Source organism: Macaca nemestrina, chromosome 8, assembly GCF_043159975.1.
Source record: "Macaca nemestrina isolate mMacNem1 chromosome 8, mMacNem.hap1, whole genome shotgun sequence".
Taxonomy (NCBI): Eukaryota; Metazoa; Chordata; class Mammalia; order Primates; family Cercopithecidae; genus Macaca; species Macaca nemestrina.
Genome location: NC_092132.1, coordinates 149,880,717 through 149,902,695, shown reverse-complemented (window position 1 = coordinate 149,902,695; position 21,979 = coordinate 149,880,717). Strand labels below are relative to the sequence as shown.

The 21,979-nt window shown below is 38.4% G+C and overlaps 1 protein-coding gene and 1 long non-coding RNA gene across 3 annotated transcripts in view; one reads left to right on the top strand and one right to left on the bottom strand.

Moving 5' to 3' along the window:
* The window catches only part of LOC139355625 (CUB and Sushi multiple domains 1), a 2,038,620-nt gene that overhangs the window by 1,286,433 nt on the left and 730,208 nt on the right, over positions 1 to 21,979 (bottom strand). The gene's annotated exons all lie outside the window — the stretch shown is intronic.
* LOC112428487 (uncharacterized) overlaps positions 1 to 21,979 on the top strand; it is a 53,559-nt gene that overhangs the window by 13,192 nt on the left and 18,388 nt on the right. The window contains exon 2 of the long non-coding RNA XR_003020441.2: positions 11,783 to 11,834. This is a non-coding gene — a long non-coding RNA (uncharacterized lncRNA). The remainder of the gene's footprint in view (positions 1 to 11,782; positions 11,835 to 21,979) is intronic.

Below are 21,979 nucleotides of genomic sequence, written 5' to 3'. Positions count from 1 at the left end.
TTCAACCAACCTTCAGTTTAAATTGGCTATCTGTAATTGTATATAGATTTTTGACTTAAAGAAGTTATTTATAATCATTTGAATAAATGGAAATTGTTAAGTAGCTTTCTTCTGGAAATTATTTTTGTGTAATTTCCAGTTTTGTTTTTTTTTTTTTTAAACAAACGGGCTATTTTGTAGTTAGAAAAAAATTTGCTTTGAAAGTTGAAGCCCTGGAAATTTCATAACATGACATAACATGCCATTTCCAACAGCAGACAGGTGGCAGGACCAGTCCAAGAACATTCAGGTCTTAATTTCTAGTCCATTATTCTTTGTACAAACAATCTGAATTCATATACTAATCAATCAATGCAGGAAAGTTTCTCCCAGCCCAACATGCTTTTACCATCTCATCCCTTGGTGAGTGCTGGCTTGCTGGTGAACCTATCATGGTGCTTATAAGAGAGCCCATCCACTTGAACATAATATCCTAATTAAAAGTAAAAAGGTCAATCCTCACTTTTGAATATTTTTGAATTTTTTATTAACATGTCAGCTTCTAAGAGGAGGATTTCAGGTTTTCCCATAGACACATTCTATTTCTCTTTGGCTAACTCTCTCACCTCCTTCAAATCTGTGTTCAAAGATGAACTTCTCATTAAGACCTTTCGTGACCACTTCATTTTACACTAAGAAGGACCACCCACCATCAGCCCCCTACCCTGCCCTAGACATTACCAACACCTTTATCCTGCTCTTCTTTTTGGGTTATATCTATCAACTGATAACACATTATACTTATTAAGTGCATGGTTTACTGTAGGTTTTCCTCCTCTGAATTGAGAGATCTTTGCCTAATTTGGTGACCAATGTGTCCCAAGAGCCAAAAGCAACAGCTAACTCTCAGAAGGTACTCAACAGTTTTCTGTTGGGGAAAAAAAAAAAAAATCCATGTAGGCCATATTAAGAATGCCTATTTAATGCATGTAGATGCATAGTAGCATAATGCTTTTAATATCATAATTCAAAATACACAGACACAAGACCATGTATTTAATGAACTTACGACAGCACCTGACATATGATAAATACTCAATGAATTTAGTACTAATCTTCCTTGCTGTTAGCACTCATGATTACCACTACAGACTTCTCAACCTTTCCCCAGTTACACCAAACTTTTGTGGGAAAAGATAATGTTAACATATTAAGAGAATGGTAGAGTTCTTGAAGCTTGATAGTGTCACTAGGAGGTTAAGAGAAGTTTATGGTAACATATATAGAAAAGGGCAAACACTTCTCTTTTATTATCTTGCCTTTTACTTCTAAAGTTATGGAAGGTAGGATGAAGATGACCTGGCAAAGCCACTTGTTTCTAAGAGAAAGGAATAAAGCAGTATTTGGTCTACAGATGTTTCATGTGGCATATTCCTCAGAACATAACTTTTGCAACGTAAAACAATAGTGTTAGTGAAAAAGGATTCTGTAATCAAACCCATGGAGACAATGCATGATATAAATAGGATTAAACATTTTATTTAATGCAGAACGACGTACAGAGCTCCTCTACTGACGTGTGCTGTAACTCTCAGAGGGAGATCTGAGGAGCTGATCTAACCATCCTAGCTTGAAGCTGTGTATTGAGAGAATGGTGTTAAGAAACGTTTTTTTCCACTCAACACACTGTGGAATGTGGTTCTAGGCTTGAGGGCTCCCAGCTGTCTTCTCCTGCTGCTGTTGTGGCAAATGAAACTGGAAGACTTGGCCTCAGCAGAAGTAGCTCGGTATTGGAGAACAAAGTATGTTAATGGGGAACTTGGGACAATGAAGACTGCAGTGTCAGTTTAGAAATTCTTCTAAATGATGCTGTGGTTTGGGTCCCCCTGAACCCCAGAATTCTTGAGTTGGCAACTAAATCCCCAGTGAGGCAGTGCTGGAAGCTGGGAGCTCCTGGGAAGTGTTTAGGTTATGAGGGCTGTGTACCTACAAATGAATTAATGCCCATATAAAGAGGAGCTGGGACCTACTGGGAAGCATTTAGGTCATAAGGGCTCTGCACCCATAAATAAATTAATACCCCATAAAGAGGGCTCTCGGAGTGGGCTACACTCCTTTGCCCTTCTGCCATGTGATGATCTAGCAAGAAAGCCCCTGCCCAACAACCAGTGACTTAATTTTGGGCTTCTCAGCCTCTAGAACTGTGAACCCATACATTTCTGTTCTTTACAAAGTACCAGGTCTGCAGTGTTTTGTTACAGCAACACAAATGTACTAACACAGTCTATAAGAACAAAAACCTTGTCTGGTGATATCAAGGACCCAGCTCAGCTTACGAGTCCCGGTGGAATTTTCCATAGCTGTGCAAGCTATGAAGAGAGAATGTGTGTGTCCTAACGTGACTGTGTGCATCGTGTCCCCAAGATAAGCCACTGGTTGAGGTTCTAAGATTGTAGCTACCTCTCTCTGGGGAACATGCATAATACATGGGTCATATTTGGGTCCATTTGGCCTGGTATTCTGAGAGGTCCAATGACTTTTGGTAGAACTATATGTATATCCCACATGAAGTCGATGCTCAAAAGTTTAGAATGGAAAGCTAATTTTCTTTTAATAAACTCATATACGATTCTAATTGATGGGTCTACCAAAATAGTACAGCAGTTCCTTCCACACTGTATTATATACTATTCTAATTATCAGGTATAATTTTATGTCTTAGCAAATAATGTCTTTTCCCCACAAGTCCCTTCCTTGAGCAAATCTAAAGAAAGTTTGCAAAGAAAAACTGTAAATATGTACAAATATGCCAGTAACTCAAAAATTACTTTTCTCTGTTGAAAGGCTTAACTGTACTGGTTGAAAATTTTTTTTTAGAATATGCCAACACATTGTCACTGTTTACAGGATGTTCCTACTATCCTGATGAAAAGAGCACCTCTTAAACAATGAGGTCTTAATCACGGCTGAGCTCTTTTCTTTAGATGACATCTTCCCCTCAATGTCAGTAGCTGCATTGATTAGACACTGATAGTACCTAAATCACAGTTAATGACAAGCATATTTTTAGCTACTGGACACAAATTCAAGCCAGTAATCTGCAGGTGCTTGTGAGATGTACTCACATTTTCCCTGCCAACTTTCTGAAGGCTACCTATAAATCATTTTTTTAAAAGAGAAAAGTAGAACGGTACAAGGCCAATGAAGAAAGGAATATAATAGGAAGTGAACAAGTTTACAATAAATAAAACATGCAACAGCTAAAAAGAGATGTTTCCCTCTCCAATGACATGGGTATATGGAAGGTGTTTTAAAAAATGTTAAAAAGTATTGTATTACAAGCATGTCATAATATTTGCATTATGCCACATTTAATAAAACACAATCTAAGAGTTTGGAAGGTTTGATTTAAAAGCTTTGATGTCCTCCTATAAAGCTCTTGTCTTTTGAGCAATAACATGAGACAAGACCCAAAAGGCAATTAGGCCCCTACCCCATGCAGTGTTCTAGGAGCCCATATTACAAGACAAAGAACAAGATGGTTATATCAAAATAAATAGCCTAAATGATCTCTAACCAACTTAATCAGGGCAGTATCCCACAGGTGACTCTGTCCCAATCCAAAAGTAAATGAGACAGGTCTCATGTCTGGATATCACACACTGGGAGCTGAATCATGATACTTTCCTCATTTAATGGTATGGAATTGGTGAGGAGCAAGGACCTTGGATGGTTAAATTTATGTGTACCTTGTCCTGGTGAGATGTCACAACTGTGTGTTCATGAGAGTTATGGAGGGATGGAGAGATGGAGGGATGGAGAGATGGAGGAGGAGAGAGAGGGTGGAGGAGGAGGGGAGTGGGGAGAGGGGAGAGGAGAGGGTAATGTGGGAATGGGGAGAGAGGGAGGCAGGGTAGAGGGGAAGAAAGATGTTCAATGGAGGTAAGGAGAAGAGAGAGCCAATTACAGGCATAGAGAACTTATGAATTTATGAGTTGTGTGTACTTGAATCTCTTTAAGCACAGATGATCATTCCCACCAATTAAACTGAAATTGATGAGCAAAGAAAAACTACAGGTGGTAGAGAACTACTGAGACACACAAGTTCAGTTTTGTTCTGTTCCTTCAGGATATATAGAAAGCTGGGGTGGGGAGATGAATAGAAAAGCTTAAAACAAGACAAAGGTAAACAGACATAGACGTTGTCCTTTCCCTTCCTGACTTCAGCCTTCTGGCCATCTCTCCTCTAAGTTGTCTTCCGGCATGCACACTCAAACATTTGTGCAACACAGTGTCTCCACAATGAAGAATCCTTCCTGCTAGCTTTTCTGTCCAACAGATACTGAAGTTATGTATTGTCTTTTCCCAGTGATAAAAACAATAACTGAGACTCAGGAAGAAATAAATTCTACAGGACCTGAATGAGAACTTGTATTAGAATCTAATATGTTTCCAGGGCTTTTGAGAAGTACCAGAGGCATGTCCTGCTTCCTCAAACACCATACAATTTTCCTTAGAATTTGACCCCATGTCAGAAATTGCTACTTGCCTACACAATGTCTAGTCTCAGAAATCTTCATTCATCATAGAACCCAAATACAGTTTGCAGAAGTAACACCCAGCTTACAAACGGAACAGGCTTTTATGTGGCTTTAACCGGTGAAATGCTAACAATATCTCATTGTTAGCATTTAGGAATTACGACAGTGCTTTCAGATGGGACTTCAATGGCAGACATATGCACCAGTTACATTTGCGCCTCTTCTTTACACTTTCTTCATGCCAAGGATGCATCAGTGATGACTAGAGTGGCAGCAGCCTTCTTGGGACCATGAGTGAAAGGCAAAGAGAATTTCAGGTGCCTGGGTCCTGGCAAACTTGAGCTGCTGGACTCATGGCAGCAGAAAGTACCAACTTTTAGACTGAACTTTTCATGACAGCCCAGTAAGCCCATGTGTTTGTAAGCCAATGTCAGACGGTCGGTACCAGCAGCTGAACAAAATTTTTCATGTACTCACGTCTTACTGTGAAACTGCAAGCTCTTAGAGGAAAAAGATTCTTGCAAAACCTAGGATTATCTATGGAACCGGATGGAAATTGAATGAGTATTTTCTAAAAGGATAAACTTTTCTATATATCTGGTCTATTTTCATCTTCTCCGAACCTGCCCCATTCCTAGTTATCATTGATGGCCCAGATAAAATGACATCTCCAAAAAGCTTGATGTTAAGACCTTGAGGCAAAACTAGGCATTCTCTCTTCAATATTCATGTCTTGTCTTTTTTTCCGCTACTACAGAATTTATCACTCTATATTATAATTATGTATTTAAATGTATTTTTTCGTTGAGTCCATAATCTCAAATTTATATATTTTTGTTCCCACACCATAACATAGCTGAACACCATATCAGGACCTAATAAACGTTTGCTGTATAAGTGTAAGTTCTTACTATGCACCAGGCACTAGGATAGAGAAAGAAGGAAAGGATGATGTTATTTAATCCTGGAGAACATTTGATCTGGGATACTTCAAAGCAGTAAAATGAGATGAGAAAATATCTCAGTCAAGTAGAAGACTGGAGGGAAAGGGCCAGATCTACTTAACAGACACACAATTGTTTGAAACATACATTGATTCTGCAATATAAAATTTGCCACCTAAGTAATGCTTAACAATACAGATCAATTTTCTGGTTGTTAAATTATATACTTGAAAAACAACAGCTGATGAAAATGTTGCCTGTGAAAGACAAATAAGCAACACCATTATTATCCTATTTGCTAAGCGGGTAAAAATACATTTCCTGCTGGTCTTATCTAGAAAGAGACACTATGGTATTTTCTTCTGTCTTTAGCTTTCCTTCTCTTCACCAAATAAAATCAGCTAACACCTGTGCCAGTCACAGCCCTAAGAACACAGAATCAGGAAATCGATTATTGGTAACATTCCATTCGATGGAGAGTCTGCTTGTATAGGGAAGTACAGTCATGGGCTGCATCACGATGTCTCAGTCAACAACGAATGCCACACACGGCAGTCCCCTTAGATCACAGGGGAGCTGAAAAAAATCTTATTACCGAGTGACACTAACTGTCCTAATGCTGTAGTGCAATTACTTTTTAATACAAATAAGTTTAGCGTAGCCTAAGCATATGGTGTTTATGAAGTCTACAGTAGTGTACAGTCACATCCTAAGCCTTCACATCCACTCACCACTCACCGGCTGACTCACCCTGGGCAACTTCCAGGCCTGCAAGACTCATCTGTGGTAACTGCCCTAGACAGGTGTACCATTCTTACCTTTCAGGCTGTATTTTTACCGTACCTTTTCCATGCGTAGCTGTGGTTATGTATCTTCATATCTGCAAAGTCTCACCGTTGTGCTACAGTTGCCTATAGTCTTCAGGACCCTGCCATGCTGACAGGCTGCACCCCATAGCCTGGGTGTGCCACAGGCTGTACCATCTAGGTGTTCGTACGTACACTCTGTGTTGTTCGCACAAAGATGAAATTTCCCGAGGAGGCATTTCTCAGAATATATTCCCATCACTAATCAACACATGACTGGAGTGGACTCCATAACCATAGGTTAACAGAGCTCTAAATCCCAAAGATCACTCAGAGCTATTTTCATCCAATCCCCTCATGTCATAGAGGAGTTGACCAAGCAATTCTTGGCCTTTCTGAATGACTTTGCTCAAATGGCTTAACCCCTCTGTCTCTCTACTTCTTCCTTTGAGAGTAACAATCTTTAGGATTAAAAGAGATGATACATAAAAGCTTTATCCCATGCTGGAAGGACCTTGATGGGTGCCATAAGCAGTGTCTGTAGTCCCCATATATTTAAAATTTTATTCCAGTGAATATGTTCTTCATCATACTCTTCATTTATCAAAGACCTCTCACACTGGTGAACCCAGGAGGTGAGCTGTTGATATCTGCAGTCATTGTTCTTGAGCCCAGAGCCCAGGGAAATGTGACTGAGCAAAAAAATTACAGAGGACGCAATATGCAGACAGTAAAATTTGCTGTTTTCTCACTTACTTTGAAATAATATAAAAATGATTCTATAAAGACTTGTTCATTATAGATCTCATTTAAAATGTACAATAGCAGTGGATTAACTGGCTAAAAGTAGCAATCACTTTTGTTTTTATCTTCTAGATGGAATTTTCTCTCTGTAAGACGCAGAAATCTTTGCATAAAGTTGATTGTATTTGATTTCTATCAGCAACAACCTCGCATTGCACCATTTATTTTGGACTTTGCTAATATGAATTACATGAAGAATTAAGATAGTTGAATTATCTTAGACACTATGAGTTATCTGTACAAAATCTGAGCATAGATTAAACAAAGTTCTAAAATTAACGTATGTTGAAAGAAAACCCTAGCTCCATTCAATGGTCTCCTCTGGGGCACTGGCTGGCCTTGGCCTTGCCTATCTTTCACGTTTATTTCACAGACTTTCCTTTCTAACCTCCCTGCTAATGGTAAACCCATGAGGGCAGAGGCAGCCTTTGTTGTGTTCACGACTTTCTCCCCATAGCCTAACGTGGTGTCCAATAAAGCTTTGTCGAAAATACAAATACTTGCAGGGTAGAGAGGGTTATCTCACACAAACAGCATGGAAGAATGCTACGTTTTAGAAGCAATGATTACATATTTCCTATGAGTTGTAGGCAAACTTAGGTGAATCCTGGACTACTTTGCTCCCCTACAGAATGCTTTCTGAGCAATACTAATTACTATGTAGCCTGCCAGAGGTTTTTATGCCAATTTCCACTTCATTTGTTTCTGATTTGTCCTTACTCAAAGTAAGTGCATTTGTGCTCAAACTAACCTTCTCTGAGTCCTATAATAGATATTTCACGATGCTTATGTTGCAGAGTGAAATGTACAACAATTTTGCAGATAGACCAGCTCTGAATTTCTAGCTCCTACTTTTGGCCTTAATTGAATACATTGCTCTGGTTACCTCACCCCTCTGAATCTCTCTTTCCTCCTCTGAAAACAACACAGAATTGTGAAGATTAAAAGAGGTGATACAGAGACATGAATTAACCAAGTACTGGTAAAGGGAGGTTCTCAGTGAGTGTATAAAGAAATAAATAGCTACCAACATGGCAACCAAATAACATCACCATTTACTGTCATCTTAAAAACCCTATGGGAAGGAGGTTACCCTCACGTTAGAGAAAACCACCTTGAGAATCAGTAAGACCCATGAAACGGGGCACCCCAGGTCACAGATTGGGTAATGTGGCTGCAGGAAGAATCCCAGCAGACGGTCGGGGCGTGGTGTGGGGGAAGGAAGGCTCAGGCACGGATGCAGGCAGTGAGGTACAGGGCAGTACCCTCCTCTCAAGGAACTTGCAACAGGGCGGAGAAGTCAGAGCTTAGCATAAAATCGAGTTATGAGCAAAGAACAGCTTTCCCTCCAAGGGTCACCATCGTATAAAAGGGGAAGAATCGCAGCTGGATAATGTGGTTCAGAACGAGTTTGCAGAATTTATTTTCCTTCCGCTTTCCCTCCATGGGCTGCTGACCTCTAATCACAGGCGGGAGGTATTCGATCTGGAAGAGGTATGTAATTTCCAAATGATGCAAGCTGTTGGGATCAAGCCATCTAGGAAAAGTGCGTGTGTCATCATTTTAAAATTGATCGTCTCTTCTTAGAACTTTTTAATACCACACTCTCCATATTCTATGTGAGTCATACCACATTTGTAACCTAGGGCAAATTACTAAAAGTTTGACCTTGAGTTATAAATTATGGTACAACATTTTTAAGCATGAGAAGTTTTATTGAAAGAGACTAATACCATTCTGCCATGTATTTTAATTTTATTATACCAGTCTTTCTGTACCCTTTCTGTTATGGATTATTTTACAAGGCAGTTTTAAAGGATAACTATTTTTAACCATCCATTTGAGGGTTGAATAATTTTCTCCTTTAGAAAATTAAATATTACCATTTTTCTTCATCTCATGCGTAATCATGGATTTGCACTTTTCTTTCTCTTGAGGCTTATTAAGAATCCCTTCTTTAGTAGTTTTAAGAATGCATATATCTCTAGTAATTTTCATATTTCCTAGGCCTTTCTGAATACAGTATTGAATAAAGTGCTTTCAATTATATTTTTTAAAATAAGGAAATAGAGATTTATAAAATTTTTTTCCTATTGGATAGGAAAATTTGGTGAAAAGTTTGTCCTGTTGTTTCAGGAAATACGTCATTTTGGTTAGAGCATGGGTCTTGGAGTGCAGCAGTCTTAGGTATGGATTCTAACGCCACTGTCACTGGGTACTAAATACCCCTCTGCCTCCACTTCCCTGTTTGTTAGACCAAGGATAAAATAGCATCCACCTGGCAGGACTGCCATTAGCATTTAATGTGCATGAGGTTGCATGCATAGGGAATATAGAAAATAAACACTTATTATTCAGCTGTGGTATACTAATTATTCTGTTGCCTTTGTTGTGACCAGGCTAACAACAACTACAACCACTTTAAAAATAACAGCCTTTTTCAAAATCATTAGCATTTTAGTCTGCTCAAGCTGCCATCAAACAATATCACAGCCTAAGTGGATTAAACCACAGACATTTGTTTCTCACAGCTGTGGAAGCGTGAAGCAATCCTCCCACCTCAGCCTCCCTAGTAACTGGGACTACAGGCCCGTGCTACCGTTCCCAGCTACTTTTTTCTGTTTTTAGTAGAGACAAGGTCTCGCCAGGTTGCTCAGGCTAGTCTCAAACTCCTGGCCTCAAGCAATCCTCCTGTCTTGGCCTTCCAAATTCTGAGATTATAGGCATGAGCCATCTCGCCCTGCCCCTTCTTATTTTAAAGACCTGCCGCTGTGTGCTCTTATGGTAAGGAGAGAGGGAGAAAGAGAGGGAGAAAGAGAGGGAGGGAGGGAGGGAAGGGAGAAAGAGTGAGGGAAGGGAGAAAGAGTGAGGGAGGGGAGGGAGGGGAGGGAGGGGAGGGAGGGAAGGGAGGGAGGGAGGGAGGGAAGGGAGAAAGGGAGGGAGGGAAGGGAGAAAGGGAGGGAGGGAAGGGAGAAAGAGAGGAAGGGAGAAAGAGAGGGAGGGAGAAAGAGAGGGAGGGAGAAAGAGAGGGAGGAGGGAGAGAGGGAGGAGGGAGAGAGGGAGGGAGAAAGAGGGAGGGAGAAAGAGAGGGAGGGAGGGAGGGAGGGAGAAAGAGAGGGAGGGAGGGAGAAAGAGAGGGAGGGAGGGAGAAAGAGAGGAAGAGAGGAAGGAAGAGAGGAAGGAAGAGAGGAAGAGAGGAAGGGAGGGAGGGAGGGAGGGAGGGAGAAAGAGAGGGAGGAAGAGAGGGAGTGAGGGAGGGAGGGAGAAAGAGAGGGAGGGAGAAAGAGAGGGAGGGAGGGAGGGAGAAAGAGAGGGAGGGAGGGAGGGAGGGAGAAAGAGAGGGAGGGAGGGAGGGAGGGAGAAAGAGAGGGAGGGAGGGAGGGAGAAAGAGAGGGAGGGAGGGAGGGAGGGAGAAAGAGAGGGAGGGAGGGAGGGAGGGAGGGAGAAAGAGAGGGAGGGAGAAAGAGTAGGAGGGAGGGAGAGAGGGAGAAAGAGAAGGAGGGAGGGAGGGAGGGAAGGGAGAAAGAGTGAGGGAGGGGAGGGAGGGAAGGGAGAAAGAGTGAGGGAGGGGAGGGAGGGAAGGGAGGGAGGGGAGGGAGGGAAGGGAGGGAGGGGAGGGAGGGAAGGGAGAGAGGGGAGGGAGGGAAAGGAGGGAGGGGAGGGAGGGAAAGGAGGGAGGGAGGGAAGGGAGGGAGGGAAGGGAGGGGAGGGAGGGAAGGGAGGGAGGGAAGGGAGGGAGGGAAGGGAGGAAGGGAGGGAGGGAAGGGAGAAAGGGAGGGAGGGAAGGGAGAAAGGAAGGGAGAAAGGGAGGGAGGGAGGGAAGGGAGAAAGGGAGGGAGGGAGGGAAGGGAGAAAGGGAGGGAGGGAGGGAGGGAAGGGAGAAAAGGAGGGAGGGAGGGAGAAGGAGGGAGGGAGGGAGAAAGGGAGGGAGGGAGGGAGAAGGAGGGAGGGAGGGAGGGAAGGAGGGAAGGAGGGAGGGAGTCCTTGTTCTCACAGGGGCACTAATTCTACCATGGGGGCCCCACCTACCCTCAGAACTTCATCTAAAGGTAATCACCTCCCAGAGGACTCACCTCCAAATACCATCACACTGGGATGAGGGGTGGAACGTAGGAATGTGTGGGAACAGAGGCATTTAGTTTGTAACATTTAGAATGTTTACCCAGCTGAAAATTTAGAGGCAACTCTAAGGGCACAGCAACAAAAAGACCAGGAGCCCCACTGCTCATGGACACCAGCTGCAAAAGTCTCATCTCCACCTGGCCGTGCCATGTGTTTTAAACTTTGCTTTGTTCTAAGACTATTATAGACAAGCTTCTTCTATCTACTTAATATACCAAGATGTATAAATGTCTAAGTAAGACTTTAAAAGATTTCCTGCAGAACAGACATTTGTTGGAAATGTTGAACTTTAAAGGAGAAACTGTGCAAAGACCCTGTTTTGAGTTTCAACGCTGATGATTTCGATGTATCATTTCCCTCTGAAAGATCATCTTTTAAATATCAGAGCTAATTAGGCACACCTTCGAAATATCTCCTCCTCGAAGCTAAGGGCCATGCACTCCAGAAGTCACATTCCAGCCCACAACGGCTTTCAAAGCACAGGGAGAATGCGGGACAAAGACAATCTTTTTCTAAATAAGCAACCCCACTCCCTGACTGGCATTTGAAATGACAATATCTTAAGACTGTTTTCCTCCCTCTTCAGGAAAATCACGGCCTCAGAATGGGAAAGCAAGTGGATCTCAAGAAAGGAGGAGGTAGGAGGAGCCCCCAAACTAGCTTTATTCATCTGATAATTATATCAGGATCCATTCCAATGCTACGAAAATGCCTTAAGCTTTATGGCTTAACAATTAAATTTTCATACATTAAGTTTATGGCCCATGTGTCCTTTCTTCAACCAAGTTCAACTTTTTAAAATGTCCTTTTTCTAATTTACAAAGTAATACTCTGATTACCAATCTAGGATTGTTTTAAAAATAAACTTCAAAACTTTACAAATATAGTCGGAGTCCTTACCGAAAACAATGCCATTCTTCCCCTACTGACAATACTGGGTCCTGAAATTTCTATTCATCATGTAAACACATTTCAATAATTTTGCCACAAATACATACACATGTATTTCATAAACCATAAGAGATGAATATTTTAAAATATTCATGTAAATAAGATAAAGCTATTATTTGGCACATTACTCATGGAATTTATCCACCTTAAAATATCATAGCTTAAGTTCATTTATTTTTGCTACCATATAGTATTCTATTGCATAATACTACAAAATTATATCCGTTTTGCCAACAAATGTGATTGTTTCCAGTTTTTCACTATTGGTAACAGAGCTATAAAGCACATCAGTTAACATGTCTTCTTGCGCACATTTGTTTTTAATACATATATTTGAAATGGAAGTGTTGGTTTGGAGATCACAAGCATCCATTTTTCTAGAAATTGCTAGATTCCTCAACATATTGCTAAGTCAATGCACCTGATTTACAGTGGATAAGTCCTATCAGGTTGCAGCCTTGCCAATACTGATTATTATCAGGCATTGCCTATCTACCTGGGGTGAACACTACCTCTTAGATATTTGAACTGGCATTCTGCTTATTACTAGTGAAATCAATGTTTGTATTTGTTCATTGAACATCAATTTCCTCTTTTACAATGTGTCTGTTTTTACTTGCCTGATTTCCCACTGAGTCACTATTGATTTGTAGGAGTTATTTGTACACTTTGGAGTTTTGTTAACACTAAGAATTATACTTTTACTAATATGCTAGTATGTACTTTACTGCGTGTGGGCTGGGGATGTTAGTGAACATCGTTCGCCTAAAGTAAACACAAGGCAAACAATGTTGAAGAACACTAGTCACACGGCAAGCACGTAGCTACAATACCTGGATTTTATTTAAACCAAGATAAAATTTTGTAATGTTTCTGAAAACACATATTTGTGGTTTTTAGACTTTTGATATTATTGATATATCCTTGTAATTGATTTTCGTATTATTCCAGTTTTTGCGAGGGGTTAAAAATTCTGTGTTGTTGGTTTATTAATATCTTGTAATTTTATCACACTTGGTTTAAACAATTTAGGCTAAATTTTAAGGGACATACAACTTGAGCACTGTCACCTCTCCTGGAAAATTATTATGTGTATTATGACACTCTTTGTCTCCAATAATTGTTTTTCCTTAAAAAGACATATCTTGGCCGGGCGTGGTGGCTCAAGCCTGTAATCCCAGCACTTTGGGAGGCCAAGATGGGTGGATCATGAGGTCAGGAGATCGAGACCATCCTGGCTAACACGGTGAAACCCCATCTCTACTAAAAAATACAAAAAACTAGCCAGGCGAGGTGGCGGGCGCCTGTAGTCCCAGCTACTCGGGAGGCTGAGGCAGGAGAATGGCGTGAACCTGGGAGGCGGAGCTTGCAGTGAGCCGAGATCCGGCCACTGCACTCCATCCTGGGCGACAGAGCGAGACTCCGTCTCAAAAAAAAAAAAAAAAAAAAAGACATATCTTAATCTTTGTCTTGTTTGATATTATGATAAGAACATCACAGTTATTTTATAGTTAGTATTTACCTGGTATATTTTTCTACTTTACTCTCATTGACTTGCATCTTTTGTAAGCAACGTATCATTCAATTAAAATACAAAGTCCAATGTAGATAGCAGTTACTATGCTTTAATGGTGAATTTAGGATTTCTGATACCTCGTTTTGTGCTATATATAATTTTTCTCTATGTCATTTATACGTCTGTCTTTGTTAGAATCTTTTTTCTCCCTTCTACTTGCTTGAAAGTTGTCTATTCTGTTTAATAATCATGATTAAGTTAAAAGCTACTAGAAAAGGGAGGCCCAGCCATTCCTGAAGCTTGTGTAGGAGACACAAAAAAGAACACCTTTCTGTTTTCTTTTCTTTTCTTTCCTTTTTGTTTCTAAATGAAATAAGCCAGGCATAGAAAGAAAAATACTGTATATTCTCACTTAGATGTGGAATCTGAGAAAATCAGCTTCTCAGAGGCAGAGAGTATAATCAGAATGCTGGTTGCCAGGGGCTGGAGAGAGGGGAAATGGGGAATAATTATCAAGTTTACAAACTTTCAGTTTGAAGATGCATCAGCCCTGGGGATCTAATGGACAGCGTGGTTAGTCTAGCTAGTAATACGTATTATATACTTGAAATTTGCTCAGAGAATAGATCTTTTTATTTATTTTACATATTTATTTATTTTATAGATATGAGGTCTTGCTATGTTGCCCAGGCTAGTCTTGAACTCCTAGGCTCAAGCAATCCTACTGCCTTGGCCTCCCAAGACGCTGAGATTACAGGCACGAGCCACCTCTTCTGGCTGAGAGCAAATCTTAAATGTTCCCATCACACACAGAAAAATGTTTTCTATGTGAAGTGATGAATATGTTAATTAGTTTGATAATGGTAATTATTTCTTAATGTATATGAAAACATCACATTATATACCTTGTATGTATAAAGTTTTTATTCAATTTACCCTAATGAAACTAGAAAAACTATATTAAAAAGTAGATAGGGAACTTAACACAAATATAAATGAATGAATGAATGATATGGCAATGTAACAAAAAAAATCAAAACCTAAAGTCTATCATTTCCTGCAAATGGGCAAAATTCTGAGACTGCTTAATTCTTAGTACTCCTTCCTTACTATTGCCCCATATTTTAGATTTACTTTGATTTTTTTTTTAACCTCTAAAGTTAGTCATTATTACTGTTACTTCTCTTTCCTATAGAGAATTCTTGGAGTTCTAATTCTGCTGTTTGCAGATTCTCATTCAGAGTCACTTGCTTTTGACTATCTTGGGTGAACTTCAGCCTGTGGACTCATACAGGCTGAAACTAGGATCTGAGAGTGAAACTCCAGGGTGTGGGGGAGGATGCCCTCACCCTGCTGGACTTCTTCCTTTCTTGCTGCCAGGTGTCCACGGGCACCAGCCCTGGCCTCTTTCTTTTCACTTCTGCAATCTGGGATTCCCAGAATACATAAGCAGCCTGAAAGGAATCTCAAACCAGAATAAAGGCAGGTTTGTGGTTACCAATTTAAGAACATCCTTTCATGTTTTCCACTTAGTACAGGCAAAGACAGGTATTATATTTCCCTTGCTATTTCCTTTTGCTGGTGGGCTGATTTTTAACTTTGAACTCAGCCTTTATGAGGATCATGCAATTGAAGTGCTCGGGACACACACGGAGGAAACTCGGCTCCAACTCCTTATCTTCAGGACCTTGGAGCTTCCAACAGCCAAGGCCACCCAGTTACTGAGCCAGGTGCTCAAAGAGAAAAACGTGCCCAGCTAGGACCCTCAGCCTCCAGCATCAAGTTATCACTCAGGTCCCAAAGTCCACTTCCCTTTAGGCCCTGAGGTTTTTCTTTACTTCCTTGCAAACTCAGCTGTGGAGAGGAAGGAAATACGTTCCACCTGATACCCAGAGACTGAGCATTTTCTAAGTCTTGGCTTTAATCAAAAGTCTCTTTTAAGCCAATAAAAACAGCATTTGCAACTCAAAACTGACACTACAGAAGTCATCATTTAAATTAATAATGAACCATAAGAACATTAGTTTAGCCAAGGAAATTGAGTCTACAAATAAAATCACATTTCATATGCCTTTAGGTCAGTCACTAATTCTGTCTTGGCCAAATAGTCTAAAGAATGTTAGAACAGAATTGTATTCTATATGAGAACACTTTTAATGAGATATATTAATTTTCATTTAAAAGCAGTATTATTTCTTGTGGGGTTGTATCACTTATTTTTTCAAAAATTTATTATGTAAAAGCAACGTTCTGACTGGCTGTGTATTCTAGGCATTGCACTAAACATCATTACAGCTAAAGTCCCAGTGATGACAAACCTGACCTTTGCTCTCAACAACTTGAGGTTTAATGGGAAAACCTGGGAATAGAGTAATTGTCATCCAATGTAACGACTTGGTTTACAAACAAAACGTTAAAATCTCTCTACTGTATGATAAATTGTCAAGAACAAGCGACCCTGGGACAAGCAGTCATTACATTATGGTAAAATTTCTCAGGAATAATTAAAGTCACTCAGAAAAGAGAGAAAGAGAAAGAAAAATACTTATCAGTTTCAGAAGCATCGTTGAAAGCAAACTTTTTCCTATAAAGGCTAGGCTGTTGGGTAATGATCTAAATAAGTCTGTAAGCTTGCCGGGCGCAGTGGCTCACACCTGTAATCCCCGCACTTTGGGAGGCCAAGGCAGGCGGATCACCTGAGGTCAGGAGTTTGAGAGCAGCCTCAACATGGAGAAACCCCGTCTCTACTAAAAATACAAAATTAGCCCGTTGTGGTGGCGCATGCCTGTAACCCCAACTACTCGGGAGGCTGAGGCAAGAGAATTGCTTGAACCTGGGAAGCAGAGGTTGCAGTGAGCTGAGATCACACCATTGCACTCCAGCCTGGGCAACGAGAGCAAAACTTTGTCTCAAAAACAATAATAATAATACAAATAAAAGTAAATAAATAAATCTGTAAGCTGAAAAGTTAGATTTCTTCATCAAAAATGTACAGGACAGATTTACTCCTCCCACCAAAAGGGCCTCTGTGACTTCTTTCCCCTGGAGTCATGGTGAACAAACTGGGACAAAATAAAAATAGAAAAGCTGCTTTGACCACATTTCTATTGAATTCAGGCAAACAAAAATATCGTGTGGCATGTTTTTAGATTTGTGACATAGTTGTTCCTTCCAAATTAATCCAAATCCTGAAGCTTTGTCTGTGACAGTTAATTTACTTCTCTGACACTTGATATTAGCTACTTTGATGTCTTTCTTGGGAAGAAATAATCAACAATCATGACTCAATTTTCACTGACCTTCAACAATCCACGAAATTGCCGAGTACAAAACCGTATCATCTTAGCAATAGCTAACTCTCTGACCTATATAATTTTGAATTATTTATATCACCTTAGTTTAAGGAAGCATCTAACTGACAAAAATAATAAAAAGCTGGATTTTTATGTATGTGTTCTATGTGAAATATTCAAAATGAAAATCTTTACTCCAATTGTGACTGGTTCACCTAAATCATATATGTTTTCTAAACTAATTTTTTATAGCACTCAAAAACATTAACTTATTTGTATTTTGACCAGAATGCTCAGAACAATTATAGACAGAAGAATTCTCTAGTTTTCTAAATACAGTGTTTTTCTATCTATATAATGCAATTTGTCATAGCAGAAGAATCATAGCCTCAGGAGACAACATGTCTTAGAATTAAATCAGATCGTTTTTATTGACTAGCTCCATGAACTTGGGCAAGTTTATTAACCTTCCTAAGCCTCGTCTATAAAATGAGGATGATAACATCGAACTATCAAGAATAAATGGAGAGACATTTGTAGGTAAAGAATACAGCACGTACTACTCAGCTCTTGGGCACTATGCGGAAGCTGTTATGTGATGATGATGATGATGATGATGACTACAGTGACTACAATTGATTACTAGAATTTCCACGTCTTAGGAATAATTTTAAGAATAACCTCTAACACTGCTATAGTGACACATTATTGTATGTAGAGTTTCAAAAACACGATATTCAATTTTCAGGAAAAATACTCATTCGGAATGACAGAGCTCCTGCCTTTCCCCTTTTTAGAAGATAACACAAGAAGCATCCACAGAGGTTGCACATGTCCCTAAGGATCCCGTTTAATAAAACAAATTACTGGTACACAAATTTGCAGATCATAGTTCTCTCATTGTTCTAGTTTACAAACTAATGAGTAGCCCGTGAAGCTGAGCAGCTCCACTGCTTAAAGTCCTGTTTTTAAGGGTTAGCAAGCATTTGATTCTGGAAGACTGGTTCCTCTACGTTCTAGGGTACATAGCAGTAAAGGTTTCTCACGGCTGTCCCACCCAGGTATGTGACAGCCATATTCACCAAGGTGGTCATCCCCAGAACAAGGTGACCAGGCCTTAAAACAAACACCGATTAATTGCCCAGGAGTAGGAGACATCCTCAGTAACATCTAGAATTTTCTTTGGCCATTTTTGTGCCACAAATTTGGACAAGTTAATTCTTCTTTTTGCACCTCACCAATAAACTGAGGACGATTTCAATCCTAGATAAATAAATTAAGTGCCCTAGGTAGCACGATGAACAGAGAAAACATGTAGGAATTGGGTTTAAGTCCCATTTCTAAACTTCTAGCTCAATCAAATATTTGGGACAGGGTAGAAATATGTGGCTGAATTAGCAACAATTAGTAAACACTTATCAATATGTCAAGTATATAAATTTAAGTTAATGTTGGTGAGGTCAGATTTGCCCCGATGCAAAGGCTGCTCCTTATATGAAATCAGCATATTCAGAGGTCTTCAATGCCAGTTGAAACACCGCCCTCTAACTTAATTTGATCTCGACTATTATCTGTAAAAATAGTGTAACCTGTTTCAAAAATAGCAAAATTTAATAGTAAAATTTAAAAATTATTTATTTACAAATTGTATTCATATACTCCTATATTTTACGCTATATTTTATGGAATACAAAACTGATAATTATTAAAAACAATGAGATAAAAACAAATATATTAAGGAAAAATTCTGTCAGCATTCTGACATGTTACAATTAGGAAACAGTTAATGCATCATGAAATTTGTTTGAAAACTTTAAATAGAGCAAGTCAGTGCTCAGGTTTCCCTAATATGATGTTGACTTTTATAAACTCACACCCTTTATGTACCAATTTAGTTACCCTAAAAGCCAGCTATTTGTATAGGTCCATGGTCTCCCCACAGATAAAGATTCCCACACAAATCCAAAATACAATGTGAAGAAATAGATTTCCCCCCATTGCCCAGGGCATGAGAAACCATGGCCCCCATTATTTTCCATACCTACTTTGTGTGTGTTTGGGCTGTAAGTCATCCCAAATCTGCCCACTCCACACAGACTTGCCCAGCATATTAGCTGATATTGATTATTTGGAGCTGACTTAAAACCACCATTTTACTTAAGCGACTCAAAGCACCAAAAACCCAGTGTTATTCAACAAGTTGAAGATTTTTTACGATATTTTTTCTAAGTGGAATGGTAATAGATTTCCATAAAACTGATTTAAAAATTTAATACCAAAGAAAAACTTTGTAAATTTTTATTTTCTATTTAAGAGAAACTACCTAGGTCTTAGAAACAACTGATTTTGGAGAAAAACAAACACAACTTTTTAATATAATGAACAACATATTTGAAAACATTGATATACATGCATTTTGTATGTAATCATGTGATTCCATTATAGTATGTAACGTTATATTGATGATTGGTTAGATAGAAGCGAAGGATAAAATTTATAACTCTGACAAAGAATTCACTAAATTTTAAAAAGAAAGAACATTTCCATACTCATACCTCATATCTTTCCTTCAGAAAAACAATTTTAAACAAACATGCCATACAGGTATGTCCCCACTAATGGTGTAAAGTGACATGTTCTGCAGTTGAATGTTATTTATAATTTATAACATTGATATAACTTGAAAAATACACTATCAAAAAATTGTAGTTTTTTATATATTTTATATATAATACATATTATATATATATAAAATCTCTAATTTTTTATCTAATAAAAATTTGATGATCTATAAATCCTCAAAATAGTAGCACAGGGAATCTAGATGAAAATTGAAATAGTGGATCATGACAAGGTTGCATTTACTGCAAAAATAAAAACATGATTCAATATTTGAAAACATATTAATTCAACCTGTTAATACGGAAGAAAAAACAAACTAATAAAAACCAAATGACGTTTAGTAAAATATCTATTATTGAATAAAATTAACAATTTTGGAACACAAGAAGATAAAAATCTCTTATGTGATTTTTACGAAACAAAAGCATAAAACCTAGTTATGTAACAGAAACCATTCCTGTTAAAGAGGCAAGAATAGAGTGCCTACTTACTTCAATGTTATTTAACTTTTGTTTTGAAAGTGCTTTCTAATGCAGTTAGATAGGAAAATTAAGTAAGTATAATCGTTTGAAACAGGAAAGAAAATATTCATTAATTCCAAAAAATGCATAACAAAAGAATCAATTAACAACAGTTACTAAAGAAAAGTGAGTTCCATGAAGTTGCTAGTTAGAAAATAGATCATATTTTAATATCTATTAGCTATAACCATTTAGAAAATACAATAAAATTACAGAATGGCAATTAGGATGAGAAAGTAACAATAAGAATTTAAAAGGGAGCCTTAGGATTAACTTTAGGAACTATGAAAGATCTATGTGAAGAAAATGATAAGCTTCTACAGCAGAGCAAAAATGGTTTAAATAATACATAATGAATATAAATGAATATTAATATTAAAGTCCTTATGTCTAAATGCAGTATTGACCCCAGCCACGCTGCACTTTCAGTTGTGATAGAAATAGCCAAGTGTCACTGCCACAATAAGTGACACATTCTTGTTTGGTACAAAAAAAAATGGACATTGAAATTTAATGTGAACAATTAAATACATATCTTTGCATACTTCGTGTTTAGTCCTCGGCTTCACTCCCTCCTTAGTGTCTTACGTGCCTTTACATCCTCACCAAAGTTCTGAAGATATTGCAAATTGTAAGGTGCCACTCTTGGTATCAGAATGTATATTTTAAATTGAATAATGGTATGAAAAGGTACTGTACATTGTAGGTGTACAAAATATAAAATACGTATACAATTTAGCTTGAATTACTAATATCAATCACAAAAGTGTATGCTTTTGTGTTTTTACAAGTAGACAATACTTACTGTGATAGTCATATACTTCTGATTAAATATTTTAAAAAAATTTTAAACATTGTAATGACTGAAATAAAAAAGGACTCACTTATTCATGCCTGATACATAGTCAGGCTACATTTCTGGATCTATTTTCTAGAGTCAGTACGGGTGAGATGGTGGATGGGGAGCAGGTAGGAATAAGACAGATACGTGAGGTCATTCTTGAAAAGTGAGTTCATAATTTTAAAATCCATGCAATCCACAAATAGAAACACTGTTACAAAAAAACAAATCCAAGAACATCGACACTTAAAGATATATCCAAATCTAAAATATATTTTCACAACAAGATAATTTGGAATCTGTGTCAACTTACCATAAAGGATTATCATCCTTTTTAAAGAAAATAATGGTAAGGTGAGCAAAACATGCCATTCAAACCCTAATTGAGTTTCTATATTTGAACAAAATGATGACTACAGCTATATATAAAGCCATTGTGACCTGAATATTAGATTCTTTTTGACTAATGTTTTCCTCTTGGGTCAACATACTTTGTCAATTCTCTCAAGAGAATGTAATTACTGCAGCAGTGACCAATTGTTGCTTATCGCTCACAGCCAGTCTGAGGTACTGAAAGGTAGTATCGCTGCTTAAGTTTGTAGATATTTTGTAATATTTAGAGAAACAAGTAGTAGTCAAAATAATTTAGTAAACTTTATTTTACTTACTGGAAAGATTAGAGACAAATATCCTCATTTCCAAAGACTTATTTTTGCAAGAGTAGCTATGGGATTACAGTCAAGGTTCACAGAAAACCTAAAAATCTCTCTAAACTCCAAGTAAATACAAAATAAAGAAGATATATGTGGGAGTCTCCATTCTTTTAAGTAACATAATCAAATACCCACACTTAATTCAATTAAATTGCTAAAAAAAAAAAAACCCACACATATCTGAATAACATCTGCATCGGAAAGAACATTGTAAAATGGTTAATAGCCCCCAAGTAATCTTAATATGAGAGAGATTTTCATAAAACAAATCTCTTTCCACATAGAATGTTTATTCATAATGCATCATATACTCATCAAGATGCTTG